Source organism: Thermobia domestica, chromosome 3 (assembly GCF_964235325.1).
Source record: "Thermobia domestica chromosome 3, izTheDome1.hap1.1, whole genome shotgun sequence".
Lineage (NCBI taxonomy): Eukaryota > Metazoa > Arthropoda > Insecta > Zygentoma > Lepismatidae > Thermobia > Thermobia domestica.
In genome coordinates this window covers 43,461,073-43,481,728 of record NC_137456.1, presented here as the reverse complement: position 1 = coordinate 43,481,728, position 20,656 = coordinate 43,461,073, and the positions used below count along the sequence as shown (strand labels likewise).

The following is a 20,656-nucleotide window of genomic DNA, read 5'->3' as shown; positions in this document are numbered from 1 at the left end:
AAGCTCTCTAAATATTTCTTCTCTAACTTCCCTAATGTCTAAGTCTCTGGACCATAAAGTCCAATGCACTTGACGAATTTCTTCCTTAGTCCAATATTAAGGCTGCTAGTTAAGAGTAGCCTTTGCTTCTTTTCTTGTTCTTGTTTTAATATAGGGTAAATACGATATTTTTATTCTAATTTCTTTTTAATTTTTAATTTGTTACTATTTTTTTAAAAAAAATATCCTATTTACCCTATATTAAAACCGAAAGTGGTAGAAATCACTCTTTTCCGAATTCAAAGATAATCGTTGACAGGACATATACGGTGATAGACATCCACAAGCCCCCACTTTTTTTTGCAATCATTTTTGCAATCTGAAAGAAACACATTATCACACACCTGCAACATTCTACAGAAACCGGAAGTGGTTGAAATTTACTTGTACTTCCGGTTTCAATATTGGTTTCCATAGAACAAAAGCGGTAAGATATTGACATTCTTTTGTTTTGTTTTGTAATTGGTTCAGTGTCCAATGAATAAGTCTTAATTTTTCCGTTAACCCTTTGTTCAAATCGAAAATAGTAGAAATCAACCGTTTGTGGTTTTAACCTTGATCGTCATAGAACAAAAACGGTAATAGATAGCGATAAGTGAATTTCAGCAATAGATTCATCGTCCCAAGAGAACATACCATCATCATCCACAACACTCTACCAAAACAGGAAATGCTTCAAATTTATTAATACTTTCGATTTCAATGCTTGTTTCTATAGAGCAAGAACGGTTAGAGATATCAAAAAATGTTTTTTGACACAGATTCTGCGAACCAAAAATGAATTTTGTATCGACTTTGGTCTATCTCTTGAAACCAAAAGTGATGAACATCAATTGCAACACTGGTCGCATAATGGATAAAATGGAAATAGTTAGCGGCAATAGATTTTTCATATGGATTCAGTCAGGGGCGGATCCAGGACCGACTTCTAGGGGGCGGGCCGATGGGTTGTCATACTGCTACTTTTAAGTGCTCCAAGCTTCGGGATGGGTTTTACTTATATATATAAAATAAGAAAGTTTCCTCCCCCCTGGATCCGCCCCTGAATTCAGTACAAGCAAGGGAAGGTCCCACAAGGTTTTGCTCAAATCTGATTGCCCCATAGCACATTTGATAGAGAATCATGATAAATGAAAATGAGCAAAATTTAAGGTGCTATGGATAAGAAGGATAGGAGCTACGGAGTTTCAAAATTTGAATATCCAAAAGATTATATCATGGAATTATGTACGTTTAAAAGAGTTTAAATATCTTGAAAACTGTTTAAAGCAATCAAACGGTTTTCAAGATATTTACTTAAAACGTATATATTTTCATGTTATATTTTTTTGGATATTCAAATGTTGAAGCCCCGTAGCTCCTATCCGTCTGGTCCATAGCACATTAAATTTTGCTAATTTTCATTTCTCATAATGCTATGTAGCAATATTTGAGCGACAACTTGTGGGACCTTCCCTGGTAAGAATATTTCATCTGTAATTTTAATCTTTTTATTGCACTCAAAACTGATAGACTTGGCACCTCCTAGCAAAACATTCTATTTACAGGAATGCCTGGGGGAGAAACATTATATCCCGTGTTGACCCATTCGGAAATTTCGGAACAACCATGAACCTATAGCCCCCCTCTGCTAAGGAACAATTATCTTAATTGTAGTTTAACACGTCTAGAAAGGAAAATGGTCCGTTGTTTACAACTTCCATAATAAATTGAGGACGGTAAAGCAGCGGAGTGCAGACGTGAAATTTAATCATTACATACGAGCGTATGCACAATAAACCTAATAATGTAGAGAAACGTAAGTAAAATGCTAATAGTCACCGCAAAAAACAAACCACATCACCGCAGCAAGTACTTTCGAAGAACATTGTCTTCATCTTCAGCCTAGACACACTTCGAAAAGGATTTAAACCATAAGATTTTAAAAATATGCGAAACAAAAATCTTCCTGTCACTAGAAATAGACATATGTTAATAAAGCCTGTGACAAACATCTTGACATTTTAGTTAAACGAATAAAACGCAAGCTCTGACGCGATGTTGCCGAGTGCTAAGGGGTGTGGCTATGGCTAACCAGACATACTGTAGCGCGATTAGGTGATAGGTGATAGACATGGATGTGTACAAAATAAACGTGGCACTAACGCTACCCTCTCATTTGCTAGCAGCATTTAAAGAGAACTTGGAGCGCCGCCTTCCAATGCCAAGATGTTTGTCACGCCGTTTAGTTAATGTTAATATTAACATACATCTATTTCTAGTAACAAGAACATTTTTGCTTTGCATATTTTTAAAATTCTTTTTAAGCATTTTTACCTATCCATAATTTCTTTCCTATGGTTTAAATCCTTTTCGAAGTGTGTCTAGGCTGAAGATGAAGACAATGTTCTTCGAAAGTACTTCCTAGTGATGTGGTTTGTTTCTTGCGGTGACTATTAGCCTTTTACTTACGTTATTTCTACATTATTATCACCGCTCGCAATACAGTGATAACCTAATAATGTAGTTTATTTGCGAAGATTAGTCATTATTCGTCGATTCTTTCTGTTGCAAACGACATGGAAAAAGTCATTAGTTAAACCAAACATACAGGAAATCAATAAAGCTTCTCTTCCCTGGTCTGCGACAAATATTGACTTTCGTTCGTGGTTATCATAAAGGGACATCTGAACGCAAAAGTATGAATGATAGTTTGTGGGGGTTCGTAGTGGTTCAATGTTAGAGCGTTTACCTATCATACTGGGGGTTTCTGCTTCGATCACAGCTCCCAACAAGTGAGCTTTGTAGTGGACAAACACCGTACGAGAAGGTTTTCCTGGAGTTGTTCCGTTTTCTCTAACTTTCTTTATTCCAACATTTCGTTTATTAGCACCCCCGCCCACCGCCATCTCCCTTAACCTCGGAGTATAATAGTGAGACGGTAAACTAAAATAAAAATAAAATGAAATGAAAAGAAAAACACATTTAAGGGAATTTTACGAAACAGTGAATATTTTGATGAAAATTTGAAGATTTGAAAAGACTGAAGATGTGGAGAGGTTCAGTATTGAACAAAGAGTCGCAATTGTGGAACTGTATTTTGGAAACCAATGATCAAATACTGCGACTTAAATAAGTTATCGCAAGACATTTTAAGGTAAGAAACGCCCGCACCCTCGGAAATAACTATACGCAATCTGTTCAAATGCTTTCGACACCAGGGATCTTTAACTGACCTGCCTCATACAAGAAGATCATGTTCTTCCAACGGATAATAGAGTAACAGGAAAAATGTGTGAGGCTGAAAATGGCAAACACTTGAAGAATGATATATTTAAGAAGTAGGGATGCACGCGAGACGAGACTAGACGAGATATGGAAAAGTCTCGTCTCGCGTCTCGTCTCGTCTCGCATAAAATTTTGAGTCTCATCTCGCGTCTCGCGCGAGACTTTCTCGCATGGTCTCACAGACTCGCATATATTCTGGGTCAAAATTTTGCAATGTGTTATTCTATGGCTGTTAATGAATGATGATGTGATATTCTGTCCGAAGGCAGGTATTTGACCTAAAAGTTCCTTGGCAAGATGAATCCATGCTGGTTTGCCACTGCTTTCCATGGGATGAATGTTCATAGCATCCTAAGGAGACGGAACCTAGAGTTCAACATGGTATCCGAACTTGTGTATCCTCCGTCCCAAATTAAAAGAAATGTTGTGCTGGAATTTGATTGCTGGACCATTAATTTTCGTCAAATTAATAGCATAATTTACAGCAAAACCAGCATAAATTGTTGCTGGATCCAACATTGTTTTCCAGCTTAGAGGTCTTCAACAATATTTGGCTCTTCTAAAATATCGTCGCCACTATCAACATTTACACGTTTTGGTCGTTTTCTTGAAGGGTGATTTTCTATTATAAAGATGTTTTTATACCACCAAAAGCGCTTGTAGACAACAAAAGAACTGGTCACAACACAATACGACCCAATTCTTTCAGTTCGTTCGCGCTTGTAGCAATGTTGCATTATCGCATTTTATCAACTTTCGCTTTCAACTTATTTAGTGTTGCTAGATCTAGAAAATAAAATTACTAACAGATATAGGGCCATTCCTACCATCTCCCACCAAACCTATAGGGCCATCCTACCAAACCAGTATTTGAATTAAACTTCCGAACTAGAGGGGCATGTTTTTGATAAATATATAGAAAGAAAATACTATTTCCATGTAAAAATATCATGTTATTTCTGCGAGCCGGGCCGGGGATAAACTTTGACGAGAGTGGATTTCCCCACCATCCCCCAACATTAATCGCTAGTAGTAATGTGAAAAAGGCAGAAACAACAGAAATATCACATTTCGCAACAATAGGGAGTCTTTTTCGCTTTTCAGACCAAAAACAGAAGTTCATGTATTCGTGCGCGCCCACGTGTATGTGTTTGTGTCGCAAAATAAAGTCCTAAATCGATGCTGTAATAAATTTCCAATTTACAAAACTTTTCTTTTTTAGAAACTAAAGAAGGCTTTAATTCTGAAAATGAACCTTGAACAATAATAAATCTCATAAAATGTCTATTGCCCCAATCACTTTTTTGTTCCTGGAGGCATTAACGCTCAACTCAGAAAACTCAATAAATGTAAAATCACTAAATACACAATTAAATGTAATTCATAAATGTTGCGAGACTGCGAGAAGTCTCGCGAGACTTCTCGTGCGAGACTTAATCGAGTCTCGTCTCGCGTCTCGCATAAATTTTTCACCCTCGTCTCGTGTCTCGTCTTGCAAATACGAGACGAGACGCGAGTGCGAGACGAGACTTCTCGCGTCTCGCGTGCATCCCTATTAAGAAGTAATGAAAAAAGAAACTTTCATACATTATGCTACGAATACCTATCTGCATAAACCCTTGTTCAGAATAAATTTCTTTAAAAAGTTGTTGGCTTTTAAAATCACCCAATTTGAAAGTATTGTGTCCAACTCGATGAATTGTGAATAATAATAATAATAATAATAATAATAATAATAATAATAATAATAATAATAATAATAATAATAATAATAATAAATTTTCGACAAGTCTTGGATTGAAATTCTGCGAAAATAACCAACATTATTTATTTGAAATAATGTACACTGAATTCTCATTACATCAAATTAATATTAAAGTTATATTTTAATTTCCATTTTCCTTTCGTAGTTCATTTACATTTTCAGACATAAAATAATTTCTATTTTGTGTTGACTCGTTTCCTTTTATGTATTTCTTATATGTATATATATCTTCATACAATTACTTTCGAAACACCCTATACTATTCATATCTTCGAGAAAATCTTGCTGCTCCATATTCCTACCTTTTTATTGTAATTTGTACCCGCAAAGTTGCTTATTTTATATTTTGTGTACCTACACCTTGAAATGTTTTAGGTACCGCCAAAAATACGCATAGCAGAACTGGATGAATATACTGAGAAAAAAACGTGAGTTGCGTACGTAAAAACGTAGGTTATATGTGTAAATCCTGTAGTTTTGGACTTAACGTATAGCAAAGGTATAACTGAAAAAAAAAATATTTTATACATACTTTTCGTATAAGTGCTCCGAATAAACGTACTTTCTGTACGAATGAAAGAACTATACAGGGTTTGTATGATAAGTAATGAGACCAGGTCTGGAAACATTGTTTTATTGATCTGATCTGTACAGGGACTTAAAAGCTTTCGAAGTACTCTCCTCTTGCGTCGATGCACTTCTGCAATCGATGTTTCCACGCTGCAAACGCCCCCTGGAAGTCAGCAGCCGGCATGTCCTTTAGAAATGTGGTCACGGCTGCTTGGATGGCTGTGACGTCTGCAAAACGGGTTCCTTTCAAGCGTGGCTTCAGCTTCGGGAAGAGGAAGAAGTCGGCCGGGCTCACATCTGGGCTGTAGGGTGGTTGTGGAAGGACTTCCACCCCAATCCGGGTCAAAAAGGAGGTCACTAAGAAGGCGGTGTGGGCAGGGGCATTGTCGTGATGCAACTTCCACCGGCTAGCGATCGCCGGTCTTTTCCGCTTGACGCTCCTGTGCAGTCTCTCAAGGACTTGTTTGTAGAAGGCGGCGTTGACGGCTTGTCCTTGGGGTACAAACTCCTTGTGGACCACCCCCACATTGTCAAAAAAAACAATCAACATTGTTTTCACCTTTGACTTCGACATTCTGGCCTTCTTGGGGCGCGGGGACGCAGGAGTGTGCCACTCCGCGCTTTGACGTTTCGTTTCAGGGTCGTACTGGAACACCCACGACTCGTCACCTGTTATGACGTCATCTTCAAAGTTAGGGTCACTGTTCATGAGGTTCAACAGTTCCTGACAACAATCAACACGTCGTTGCTTTTGTTCGTCAGTCAACACTCGCGGCACCAGTTTCGCACAGATTTTTCTCATTCCCAATTGTTCCGTCACAATCTTGTGCACTGTTGTGTGGTTCATATCGAGTTCATCAGCAATCAATCTCAACGATAATCGACGGTCTGAGTTCAGGAGATCCCTCACTTTTGCCACAGTTTCGTCCGTAGTCACTGTTGTCGGGCGTCCAGCCCTCTCCAGATCCTCAACGCTTTCCCGGCCGTTCCGGAACGCACTGTGCCAACGAAACACCTGGGCTTTGGATAGGGCTTCCTCTTTGTAGGCCTCCGTGATGAGAGAAAGCGTCTGAGTAGCCGTTTTCCCCAGGCGAACGCAAAATTTGATCGCATAACGCTGTTCGATGGAACCCTCCATGTTTGTTGATTTTCCGCCGTGACAAGAATGTTCACAAGGGCTTTGTCCAAGGCTTGTCCGCGCTCCACTAAGGCTCGGAGCCAACTGACGCGCGGTGCGTTGCTTTGCTCGGACCCCCCCCCCCTACATCCTCCATCACCGACAAACCCGCTCCAGCGACACGCGCGCCGCGGCGCGGCGAGTCTCATTACTTATCATACAGACCTTGTACGTATATAGGCGGTTAGGATCACACATATAGATGGACGTATGTAACATATATAGTTGATGTATGTAACATATGTATATACAGAGTGGCCCAAAAGTAGGTATACAGTCCCGTATGATCAACTTATTGCTTTTTATATTATTTCTTATTGTTATCCATTAGGTAGACTTAGTTTCTTTATTATTTGCTCTTAATGTCTTTTTACTTATATCTTAAGCTCGGAATAGCCGAAGCAAATAAACCTATAAGCTGGAATGTTATACAGGGGTGTATACTTACTTTTGGGCCACTCTGTATATGTAAATACGGAAGACAATTAGATGTCAGACATCCTGCAACGGCATGATGTTAACATGTAAGCGGGAAAAGTATGTAACTTATGGATAACCTATGCTTCGTACTGATTTCTGTAGTAAACATAAGGATTCCGTATATTTCTACAACGGATAACGGATTTTTCTCAGTTTACTACCACTAATCTAAACAAAATGTATGGTCATGCTCTAATATGTAAAGAAAACCTTTTCAGTTCGTTTTTTTTTTATTATTATTATTCTTTCTTGTAATGGCATGTTTTTACATATTCATAAAGCACTTTTCGCTCTCTTTTATAATGTTATACATTATGCTTTTACATAAACTAAGGTAACGTAAAGTCTTGCAAAACTGTTCTCTTCAACTCATATGTGAAGCGAAATGTAGTGTCATTTCGCAAACTGCTGCAGAGTCCAAGAAACCAAAGACACGTTCTTGAACTACTTTCGAGTCCAAAGCATGCTTAGGAATTGTAAATGTTATGAATATCGTGATACAGAATAATATACTGTATAAGTGGGTTTATAACTTAACAGAATATAGGAAAACTAAAAATAGACATTATGGTACGCATATGAATAGACATTTTTCCGCAGTTAATATTGTCCAACGTTTATAACGTGCAAAATAGAGTATAAAAATCGTATATATATATATATATATATATATATATATATATATATATATATATATATATATATATATATATATTGAAAATCAATAAAGATCTAAGTAAGACATTTTTTTCTCATCTATATATACAGTATAAATGAAAGTCAGTATGTTTGTGATTTTATACTTCTTAAACCGCTCGAACGATCTCGATTAAATTTTCAACATTGATAAAGTTCGGGCCTGAGTTGGATTTTATAATTTTACTTTGCCAGTGCACCTTGGGGGAGGGAGAGGAGGAGATAAAAGTGATCGAAAATACCCGGTATTAATGTCGAATCTATAGTTTTCTCGGTCACTGAGATGAACAATGACACTTCCAATGTCATTTAAATCCAAATCAGCCCCGCAACTTGGGAGAGGGGTATATATATGACCGAAAATGACCGATATTAGTGTCGAATCAATGGTTTTCGGGGTCGCTGAAGTAAACAGTGACACTTCCGATGCCGTTTAAATCCAAATTCAGCCCAGAATAGTAATATTTCATTTTTAAAACAAAACAACATCGTTTCAAGGAGGGCGCTTCAGTAATAGTAAAAAGTAATTAAGTAATGGAATAAATAACTATTTTTTCCTATTTTAACCCAGCAAAGCGGATAATTGACGTTAATTACTACTAATTTCTAAGAATGAATCAAAAGAGAAGATGAGCTGAAAGCAGATTATATAGCCTAACATGTATTATTAAATACTTACGCCAATTACTTAATGGACACTCAACTTTTTGACCAAGTACACTATCAGTTGCCGAGGCAGAAACTTGAACAAAGAGTTTACAGCAATGTATTTATATTCAATGTAAGATAGCAAACATATACAAACAATGGGCCATACACTTTTAGAACCGTGACGTGCTCAAGTCCAAGTTGATTCAATTCAAAATGTAATTAAGCGTGCAAAATGCATTGTCAATGATTATGCACTGAATAGAATGGTTAATGATTGGTCAAGTTGAAAGGCAAAAAATCATTACCATACCATGTAAACTCAATGACAATAAATGACTTCTACGACTTCGAGGAAACGAGAACAAATTTCTTCCAAGTGTCTCCAAAAGCGACAGCAGGAACGATCATTGCATGCGAAACAAAGAATTCAATAACTGAAATTTCTTGATCATAGTAATGTCCGAGAAACATTGCACCAACGTCATTTTTTTTTTTAATATTTATTTTTTGCACCAAAATCCAGCGACAAATTTGAGGTATTCTATCACAATACCAACTGCAGCGATTGTTTAGCAACTTCACAGTTTATTTCATAGCAGAAGAAGACAGTACTTGGAAAATATGTGCAGCATAGATGTAGATACCACGTGAATAATCCGTGTGAAAAAAAAAATGTCCATGATTTTATCCAGTTATAATTTTCAAAGGCAACTTTGTTTTGTTTCAGTAAGAAACAAAAACAGTGGACATTCAAAATATTTAAACCAACAGTTTCGATTGATTCAATGCTTTTGAATAGGATATGAGACACGGTTTTGAATATAGATAGTTGCATTCCATAAATCTAGACTCTCAATTTTGTTTGTATACAGCATTCCATAGATGGATAGCGTCTCAGCAATAAATTATTGAATATATTGTGTCATTTTCTTTTTTTAAAAAGCAACAGCCTATGACGTATTCTCTGCTTAAAAAAACATCGCGTCGTATGAGAATCAGTGTTTGTAGGTTTCCTTAAGAAAATTTCCCTAAACTGATTCACACATTTCTCTTTTCTTATCAAATTTTCCCTTTTATTATCTAATTTTCCCTTTACTTATCTAATTTCCCTTTTCTTATCAAATTCACCCTTTTCTTATCAAATTTTCCCTGTTTTATCAAATTCTCCCTTTTCTTATCAAATTTTCCCTTTTCTTATCTAATTATACCTTTTTTAATCTAATTTTCCATTTTTCTTATCAAATTTTCCCTAGTTTGTTGATTGTTCAATTCCTATGACAGAAGTTATGTAATAAGTAGAGCAACCCACATTATGCTTTATTTTTTTCCAAATTATGCTTTATTGTGCTTTATTATTAATTTCAATCATTGTTTTACATTAATCGTATATAATGTGTAATATTTACTATACATTAAATATTCTAAATATTTTGATCTCTTTATTAATATTTTATGCAACCAGTTTCTTCCATATTTAATGAACTTTCTACTTAATGCACTGTAAAGAGATCCTTTAGTCGAGTCAGTTTTTTTTTTTTTTTTTTTTCTTTAATCACTAGTGTGTGCGCCTTAGAGGTGCATACATACAGAAAGGGACAGTAAAAGATGCCACCAAAAAGTACACAAGATGCTCAAGTTCAAGAGGTACACAAAACAATATAATATGGAGTTCTTGTGTATTATTCATTGTTGGCGGAAGTTTTCTTCTCCTTTTTTCTTTTCTCCACATCAAAGGATTACACCGAAAAGTTTACAGAAATAAAAATAAGCTTTTCATTGTTGCATTGTTGTTCTCAATGCTTTTGTATAGTATAGTAAATATTGGTTTTGAAAAGTATTAATACAGTATGTTAAACTTGTAGTTAAAGAGATTTTTTTTAAAGAATTGTGCTATATATTTTAAATTATGCTTTAAGCTTTATTTTCTAAAATTATGCTTTATTATGCTTTTAAAATTAGTTTCTTCTGGACCCTTAAACAACCACAACCATGTTCAAGGTACCAACCATATGTGTAAATTGCTGTTATGCTTTTTATGCTTTTGGGTCCTCTAGCAATAAGTTAATTTAACTATACTAAAGAAAGTGCCAACGACATTTGTTTTATTCATTTGCTTTTACCTTTTTCTAAAAAAAACTTTTTCCTTCACTTTTTTCTTTACTAAATATAATCCACCTAGTCATTAATGGGTGCAAATTCTGCTACATTAAACTATTGCTATATAGTGTTGGTTTATTTCTGAAGAACAAAGAAAAATTTAAGCATTTATGCTAGTCAATCAGTTAGCGCGAGGATTTCCCTGGATTTTCACGTTTTATCGAAAAAAAACTTTTCCCTTTTTATTGCTAAATTTACCTTCGAAATTTCAATAAATTAGGGAAATTTCCCTCAAACTACGAACGCTGAGGAGAATCAGAGGAATGTAACTCAAAGAATGGGATTTTCGCTTTCTTGGATGTATGCACATTCATGTCCAAAATGATTGTCGCATATCTATAACTGTCTTCTTGTAAGAATATAATTTGATCCTGATTTTGCAGGGTACTTTTAATACTGATACTATGTGTATAATCGAGAAATGTATATTGTGATAAATTTCACAAGGAAAAGAATTATAAATACGAAAATTGGAATAAGTAAAACAAAATAAATTGCTAAATAGACAAGAAAGTTTTATTTTCGTTTTATTGTTTTTATTGACTGCTCTTGTGACATAAATTAGCCACATACATGTCTTTGCCGATTATACACGTACTAACATTATAAGAAATACCGAGCGAATTTGTTATCAAATTATATTCCTGCAACAACATATTTATAGAAATGCGACAATGATTTTGGACATGAGTGTAAATAACTCTGAAAACCCCACTTGGTGTCATTTGAGCGTTATTGAACATCACTTTGACATGCTTTGACTGTTGTTCAATTATGTTTTTACCATCTTATTTAATAAAAAATAATTGTTGGAAAAAAAACTTATTTCCCTCTCTCCTGTAAACATACGAAAATGGAGTCCCACCAGAGTCGCTAATGTCCCACCAGGATCAAAGACAGAGGCTATAACAATAACAATAGAGCTGCCAACTTATTTTTCGTATGGATAACATACTTTCTTATCCTTGGCCTCATTCAGTAACGATTTGTGACAACGTAGCATAAAATAGGAAATTTATTAAGAAACTAACGATTACCTTTATAAACGAATTTTTTAATTTTAATTTAATCAATTAGATTTTGCTGGAGTTAAATGTTAATTATTGATCGTTAAAAAAAATGTAATGATTAAAAAATATAGTTGTTAATTTTTCTCAAAAACTATTTTCTTCGCAAGAGGTTTTTTTTTTTTTTTTTTTTTTTTTTTTTTTTTTTTTTTTTTTTTGTGGATTATTTCAAAAATTTCATAATCAGACAGACTCCAGAGCCCTTTTCTGAAAACTGCCCCAACTTGCTTTGGGTCATGAGGTCTCATTCTGTAGGAGTTTGCGTCAACGCAGCTCTAAATTTTCATCATACTTTACGATAGTCGACGTAAAAAACCAATTGTAACTTACAATTAGTTTTTGTACTGTTTGCATTGCGCTGCAGTGTACCCACGTGTGCTGAATGACCATGATCGTAGATTCGTCCAAGCAAACAGGCAAGTGATAGTACCAGTGGCGGCTCGTGGTACTTATACTTAGGAGGGCTGCATAAAATAAGACACCTTATTTAGAAATTAATTCCATACGATGGTCCATCCTTGTAGTAAACTTTTCGATAACTCTATCATTGAAGTTGGGGATTTTTCAACCATGTCCATTTCTATTTGATAAAATGGCAAATACCGTTGACCATTCTTCTTCCCTTGTATTTCTTAGAAAAGTTTTCACTCTTTTAAGGGTAGAAGAGCATCATTCAGGTTCACTTGTAGTTAGGGGCAGTGTTATGAATATTTTCAAAAGTTTGAGTACTTCAGAAAAAGTGAAAGCAAGACTACTGTTTAAAATATCCTGGAGGAAATTCACAGCACCACCAAGTTTTCTGATCTCTTGCATAAACTACACTAAGTTCAGTATGAAGTTCATCTTGACCAAAAACAGGAAAGAGCTCTGTACATTTTATTAAAGATTTTTTCGGAAAAGGAAGCACTAAATTGATCAAAATTAGATTTCTGCATAAGTAGTATGTAAAATGGAAGTGTAGGGTTACTTGCTTTAAAATAACATCACACTTCTTTGGCTGCGTTTGCTCTTGACTGTGTATTTGAAACAATTCTCTTTTGGTTTTGATTTTACGTTTCCATATCAACTAGTCCTATTGATTCCCTGATTTTATTAATGTCAGTAGTGAAGACAGATAAATATAACTGAACTTTTCCTGCATCTATATGATAACTATGTAGTTGGTTATGTAGAATATCTAGATGTTACGTAACTAAGTTAAAAAATAGGCAGAAACAAAATTCTTCAATTCAGTAACCATTAGGGTATATCTCTCCCACTACAAGGCAGACGCTTCATTTATTGTTGTAGTGTTTGAGGTCTCGGATTCTGACAAAATTTGGAAGCATTCTTTTAGTTTTTCCTGCTTTTCATGCACCACATTAACAGTCCTAGATTTAAAATTTCATCTTGTTGGTCCACCACTGGGTATCCGCTTTGCAAAACAGGAATATAAAACTGCTGTTCTGTTATGAGAGCGAGAGAAAAACCGGGATAGCAGAAAGATTAGAAAATAATATGCTGGCTTTAGTGTTTTGTCTGGTGGCTCTTTCCATTACAAAATATAATTTATGAGCAAAACAGTGCACAAAATAAGCATTAGGATACACTTCTCTCACTTGGCCTCAACTCCATTTATTGCCCCACTCTCTACAGGTGCGCCAATAAGAATTTCATTCTTAAGAACGAAACAGACCACTCTAAAAGAACTGCCAAAAATACAAAAATCAAAATTGTATAGTTTGATATTTCATAAATTTTTTCGCTTGTCTTTTGGAAACACTGATACAGAAGATAAAAACCACAAGTAACACCACGCAAATATTGAAAGAATTAAATATGATCGCATTTTGAAAGAATTAAATATAATCGAATATTGCACAGAATAAATCAGTTGCCTACTAGAAACACCCCGCCAGCAGACAAACAAACCAACCCCAAACAACATAAGCATACTCAGCGTTGCTAATAAAAGAAAGGGGCATTATGCCACTCGAAGCTAAAATCAGAAACTAAATAGGATTGGCCAGGGGATATTTCCATGGAGTTGGCAAGCCTGAATATACGTACTCATTGCTCATCAAAACAGACGAACACAAAACGAGAAGAGCGCGCTTGCACAAACTGTCAAGCATCCGAAAGGACTGCATGTATTGCAGTCCACACGTTACCAGTATAGACATGCTGAAAAGAGGAGGAAGTAGAATCGCAGCATCGTAAGAAAGGCCAGGCGAGATTGTACTGACAGTCCCAGGGGGTGAAGTGGAACAACAAATTTGCTTCAAGGAGGTGAAAAATTAAACAACAAAACGCGCGTAAAAAGGGCATAAATACAAAGATTGATTATTAAGTCTCGAATCGGAAATATGGAATTACGTTGGGGGGGCTGCAGTCTTGCAGCCTTCCCCCACGGGCCGCCGCTGGATAGTACATGAACTGACAGTCCGACACACGAATTAATGCACGATATTCCAGCAATTTCTCTCAGATGTCAGTAAAGCACTAGTGTAGGGTAGTGTCATGGCTTATCGCAACCGCAGACCGACGCAAGTACCACTACTAACATCAGCAACGGCGACTCAGTGCACTGAGGAACAGGTGGATTGGGCCTTGTAGCATAGTCAGATGAGTTATGTTTCCAGTTGATACAGACGGATGGTAGGGTTCGGATGGAGCGCTGCTCCACGAAGCCGTGGACCCCAAGTTGTCAATAAGGCATTCTCCAAGGTGGTGATAGGTACGGAATGGCTTGGGTATGTTTAAATGGGAATGTTTGGCCCTTTGGTCTGGTTAAACAGGTCATTGACAGGTCATCGCTATGTTCATCTGCTTGGTAACCATAATCTCCAACCCTTTATGAACTTCTTGTACTCTGCCGAAAATGGGATTTTTCAGTATGATAATGCGCCATATCATCGGGCCGGAATAGTATACAGGTGATTTGAAGAACATTATCGCCATTTCTATCGAATGATTTATCTCCTAGATCTCTAGATATGAATTCTATCGAGCAAATTTGGGATATCATCGAATGAGCCATTCATGCTTAGAATCGTCGACATGCAACAAACACTAAATTATTTACAGCACATCCTTCCAGCGGACTACAGCGTGTCGCGTCCCTGCCACGTTGAGTGTTTGCGCTTCATCGTGCTCGTGGAGGATTCACATGTTATTAGATAGATATCCTCCGTCTTATGCAGAGTCGTTTTGACGTATGATTAAGGTCGTACTCAAGGCCTGACTACTACAGGAAACATATGCTAGTCGAACTCCTTAGTATGGTACTATTCACGCGACAGCACGATTCTGCATAAGGCCCCCTATGTATTTTTGCACTTAAGTATATTTACCGTCTGTACACACGCACGTGTGTGTCCGGGATACAAAAAGATCTTAGGAACTACCTGATGGATTACAATTAGTTTTGGTCACTATGTCGAAGGTTAAAAGTTAGGAACCAAGTTGGTGGACGTAGCTTTAAAACCAGGAGTGGTAGAAATCAACCATTTCCGATTTCTACGTTGATCACCATAGAGGGGAGAAACGATTATAAGTAGGGATAAGTGGTTCCCTGGAATCGATTAAGTGTTCCAAGAATATGTTCTATTTTCATAATATAAAACGTTTTTGGTCATTTGTAAATACCAAACAACAACATAACATAAGAAATCTAGTGTACACTTTGAATAACGAGAACTTTTCCCAAGGCAATATTTCAAACGGTTTTGCAAAATATTTTTCTTCAGTTTACAGTCAAACCAACTTTAGTTATAAATTTAACGATGTTCTTGGAGTTTTTCCGAACATACATCACAAACTTGATATTTTGCATTTTAACTATGTTACTTCAGATGAGGTTAAAAGTGCTATTAAGCATCTCAAACCCAAACAATCTTGTGGCCCAGATGGAATTCCTTTTTACGTTATTAAAGCATGTGGGGATGTTCTATGCGAACAAATTAAATTTATTATTAATTTGTCATTGAAAACTAATATTTTTCCTCAAAAATAGAAAGAAACAAAAATAACTCCAATTTTGAAATCAGGTAATTCGAACGTTATGACAAATTATAGGCCTATTTCAATAATTAATTCAATGTGTAAAGTATATGAATACATACTATACGAAAAGGTGTTTAATCATGTGAAAATTTGCATTTCTCCAAATCAACACGGCTTTTTCCCTAACCGATCAACAGTAACTAACTTGTTGGAATTTACACAGGAGATCTACAATTGTTTTGAAAAAAAAGGAACAAATGGATGTACTATATTTGGACTTTGCTAAGGCTTTTGACAAAATAGATCATGAAATATTAATCAAGAAACTTATAACATTCGGATTATCCAAAAATTTAATTATGTTGTTTCTATCTTATTTACATAATAGAAATCAATAATGTAGAGTTTCAACAAGAAACTGGTGTTCCGCAAGGTTCCAATCTTGGTCCTTTGTTGTTTTTAATTCTAATTAATGATTTGCCTGAGGTTGTAGAAAATTCCAATTGTTTGTTATTTGCCGACGATGCAAAGATTTATAAATCAGTTACAGTTGAAGAAGATAGCAAAATTTTACAACAAAACTTGAATAAAATCATAGATTGGTGTGGTTTAAATAAACTACAACTGAACGTAAATAAGTGTAAAAGTGTAACCTTTAATAGAAAAAACAAATTAGTTAAATATGTATATATACAAAATTAACAATATCCAAATAGAGAATGTTACATCGATTAGAGATCTTGGTGTAATTTTTGATTGTAAATTAACATTTGGTAATCATTTAGTTAGTGTTATAGACTCAGCAAATAGAGACTTAGGTTTTGTTATCAGAAACACAAAAATATTTTCACAACCATCAGTAATTATCAAGTTATATGCAACCCTAGTTAGAAGCAAATTAGAGTATGTGTCGGTAATCTGGAGTCCCCACTTTAAGAGAGACATCCAAGCAATTGAGATGATTCAAAACAAATTTTTGAGATATTTATATTATAAAACATTTAAACCAGATTCAACAACTTACTTGTCAGTGTCACTTTTACGCTCGCTATTCAACCTAAGTAACTTAAAGGATAGAAGAATTGTACATTCTCTTATTATTTTAAGAAATATATTGACAAATAGAATTCATAGTTCAACACTGTTGCTACATATCCCTTTCTATGTACCAAGATATCGCTCCAGAAATCAAAATATCTTTTATATACCTATGTCGAAAAGTTCAACTCATGCACACTCACCTATTATACGAATGCTGAGAGTCTATAATAAATTAAATGATAGGATAGACCTATTTTCAGATGGAAAAGTTAAATTTGTTAAACTTCTCTATGAAATACTGAATAATGACCATGTATGATCTATTATTATTTGTTAACGTACTGATATATATTATATATATGTATATTATTGTTCTCGTGGCTGGATTGTACATTCTTTCCTTTTTATTTTTTAGTATTTTTTCTTTTATTTTTCTTTTATTTTTTTCTTTCCATGTTTTATTTTTCTTCTTTGTAAAGTCATGTTACCATCGATTATGTAAGTCAAGAAGGTATGTTGTGGGTGTATGCCTGTGTACTTTCATATAAATAAATAAATAAAGTATTCATCCTTAACTCAATACTAAAACCGAAAGTGATAAAACTTGCAACTTCCGTTTTTAATATTGATGTACATAGAGCCAAAACGATAAGAAATAACGAGAAGCGGTATTTCTGTAATCAACTTAGTGTTCTAAGAATAGGTACAATCTTGCCTATTAACCCACTATTTAAACCGGAAATGGCAGAAATCAACCACTTCCGGTTTTAACTGATTGCTATAGAATAGAAAGGGAAATAGATACCTAGAAGCCGTTTTCTGCAAACAATTAACCATTCCAAGAGTATATTCCATCTCCCCTCTACGCTGTATACTAAAACCGGAAGTGATAGAAAGCTTAATATTCAGAAAATATCACGCTATACAAACGAAACTCTATGATGTAGTGTACACATGACACTCTTGCTTGTTTAAAAACATTATAATATTAATTGAAATTACCTTACTTTTACATTGGAATTAGTCATATATATATATATATATATATATATATATATATATATATATATATATATATATATATATATATATATATATATATATATATATATATATAGGGTGTTTGAAAAAGAACTCCCTAGTTTTAAGTATAAATTTAATTGGGAAATGAATGAAAACTTACATCAATGAGTACGTATCATGAAAGAGAATTCTTTCAAGTTTTGTTTAATGTTGGTAGACTTCAACGTGGGATCCATTTGTGGCCCTGTACACGTCGAGACAATATTCTACTTCTCGCCACGTATTCACCAACATTTCAGGTGTAACTGTCCCAACAACCGCGACGATTCTTTCCCGTAAATGATTTATGTCTCTGATCGTTTCACTGTATATAACAATTTTTATATGGTCCCAAAAGAAAAAGTCCAGTGGTGTTAAGTCTGGGCTTCGTGGTGGCCAAGGTATTGGGCCAGCCCTGCCTATCCACCTTCCTGGAAAACGAGTGTCAAGTGCCGCACGCACATGGTTACTGTAATGAGGTGGGGCGCCATCTTGTTGGAAAAACACAAGCCCCTTTTTCGCCTCAATATTGTCCATGTGGAGAAAGACGTACTCTGTCAGCATGTCATAGTAAACGTCCCTGTTTATTGTTTTTTCTACAAAAATGAAAGGACCAATCACACTATCTTCCATCAAAACCGCACCAGACATTAAGTTTGGGAGAGTCACGTTGATGCTGAATAAACTTCATGTGGATGCTCTGCCCCCAAATTCTGCAGTTATGACGATTACCTGTTCCACTGACATGAAATGTAGCCTCATCAGAAAAGAAAATCTTTTTTAAAAAATTGACATCATCAGCAATTCTGTGTAGAAAGTCAGCAGCAAACTCATACCTTTCGATTTTATCAGTAGGTTTAATTTCATATAACAGTTTCAATTTATAGCCGCGCAACTTAAATCTTTTACGCACATCATACACAGTACTTTTAGACACTCCTAATTGTAGACTACGTCTGGCCAATGACTTCTTCGGACTCCGAACACAAGAAACACGGATGTGTTCAACAACATCTCCAGAAGTTCTCGGTCTACCTGGTGATTTTGCTTTTAACCAGGATGGTTTTTGCTGTAGGTGGTTCACCACCATACTGACGTTTAAAATTACGTTGCACTATTATAACTGACTCAGTTTTCACAAGCCAAATAACACACTGCGCTTTCTGTTGCGGAGTATACATTGTTGCTGAGTATGCATTGTTGTCTGCACTGCACGCCTGTCTGGACTGAACTGAGATAACAAACAAACAAACAAACAAAAACAGCAATGTATTTCTCAAACTGTGGACCGCGGGCCACAAGTGTTTCTCAAAGCCCATCTTTGTGATCCTCTTAGATGAAACATTAATCCAAAAAGGACACAAAAAAGCAAAATTAAAGTGAGTTGCTTATCAAATATCACCCATCATATAGTTGAAAATCTCAAACAGGTTTAGTTTATATAAATAATAGATTCTACAATATATTAATGATTATACGAAATCTAATATCTTTTATATATGTACTACTATAAATAAACTTAATAAATTTCAACTAGTTTAAAATTCTAATATATTAGTTTTTAAACTAGTTGATAATCTATTAAGACTATTAATTATATTATAATCTATATACGAATTGTAAATCATTAATATATTGTAAAATCTATTATTTATATAAACTAAACCTGTTTGAGATTTTTCAACTATATGATGGATTATATTTGATAAGCAACTCACTTGAATTTTGCTTCTTTGTCTCCTTTTTGGATTAATGTTTAATCTAAGAGGATCACAAAAGTGGTCTTTGAGAAACACTTGTGGCCTGCGGTCCACAGTTTGAGAAATACTTTTTTTAGGAGGAAAGGAAGTGTTTGAAACAACAATTCAGAAAATCTTTGAAATATTTCATTGAAACGTTTTGCCTCGCTGTTTACTATTGGCATAAGCAAGGGGTTCTGAATTTTTATCATCCCCTTCTCTTGAGCAAGATATGCAAAAATAAAGTATTATAAGATAGGTATAGAAATACTTGAAATAGTATGAATGAATGAACTCTTCCCCCTCTTACTGATATTCTGCTGTTTACTATAAATGGCTACAAGAGATGAACAGAATATGTATGATATTTCATACGGGACGGGAACTCACCTTTCCGTTGCGTGCGTACGTCACGTCAGGGGTTGACAATCTTGCTTCCTGCGAAACAAACTCACGCTGAGAGCAATGCTACACAATTCACACGCTATGCTATGCACCTGGTAGTTACACAAGTATTTGAGTTCTGCACACTCTCTTGCACTCACACACATGTACAAATGGAAGATAACATTAGAGGACTTTAGCCAGACGCTCCCCCTATTCCATGTGACGCTATGACGTCACACAGCCGTCACGGCGCAAGTCGGTGCCTCCGAGAATAGCTCCGAAAAACATTTCGTTAGGGCGTTGCCGCAGTCCTCTTTTTCACTCAGAGCGGTTCGGCGTTTCGGTCAGGCATAGAATTAACCCATTTTTTTTCTTTTAAATGTCTACATTAAAGGGGAAGTGGCATCTCCCCCGCCTCCACCCGAAACTTTCAATAAAGAAGATGGACACTCAGGTATTTTTTTGATGAATTATTTATGAGGTTACTTCCTGACTATTACACTTTGTTTGCGTTTCCGACCTATCGCGTGTGAAATAGAATTTAAAAAAGCACCTCAATGAAAGAAGAATCTAG

The 20,656-nt window shown here is 35.4% G+C and overlaps 1 protein-coding gene across 3 annotated transcripts in view; it reads right to left on the bottom strand.

Annotated features, from left to right (window-relative positions):
* Positions 1-20,315, bottom strand: part of LOC145680334 (annexin B10-like) — a 91,897-nt gene extending 71,582 nt beyond the window's left edge. The window contains exon 1 of one of the 3 annotated variants that reach the window (XM_081750719.1): positions 20,086-20,315. The gene's annotated coding sequence lies outside the window, so the exon portion shown is untranslated. The remainder of the gene's footprint in view (positions 1-20,085) is intronic. The other 2 variants (XM_081750720.1, XM_081750721.1) reach the window with 2 other exon arrangements.
* Between the last annotated feature and the right edge of the window lie 341 nt (positions 20,316-20,656).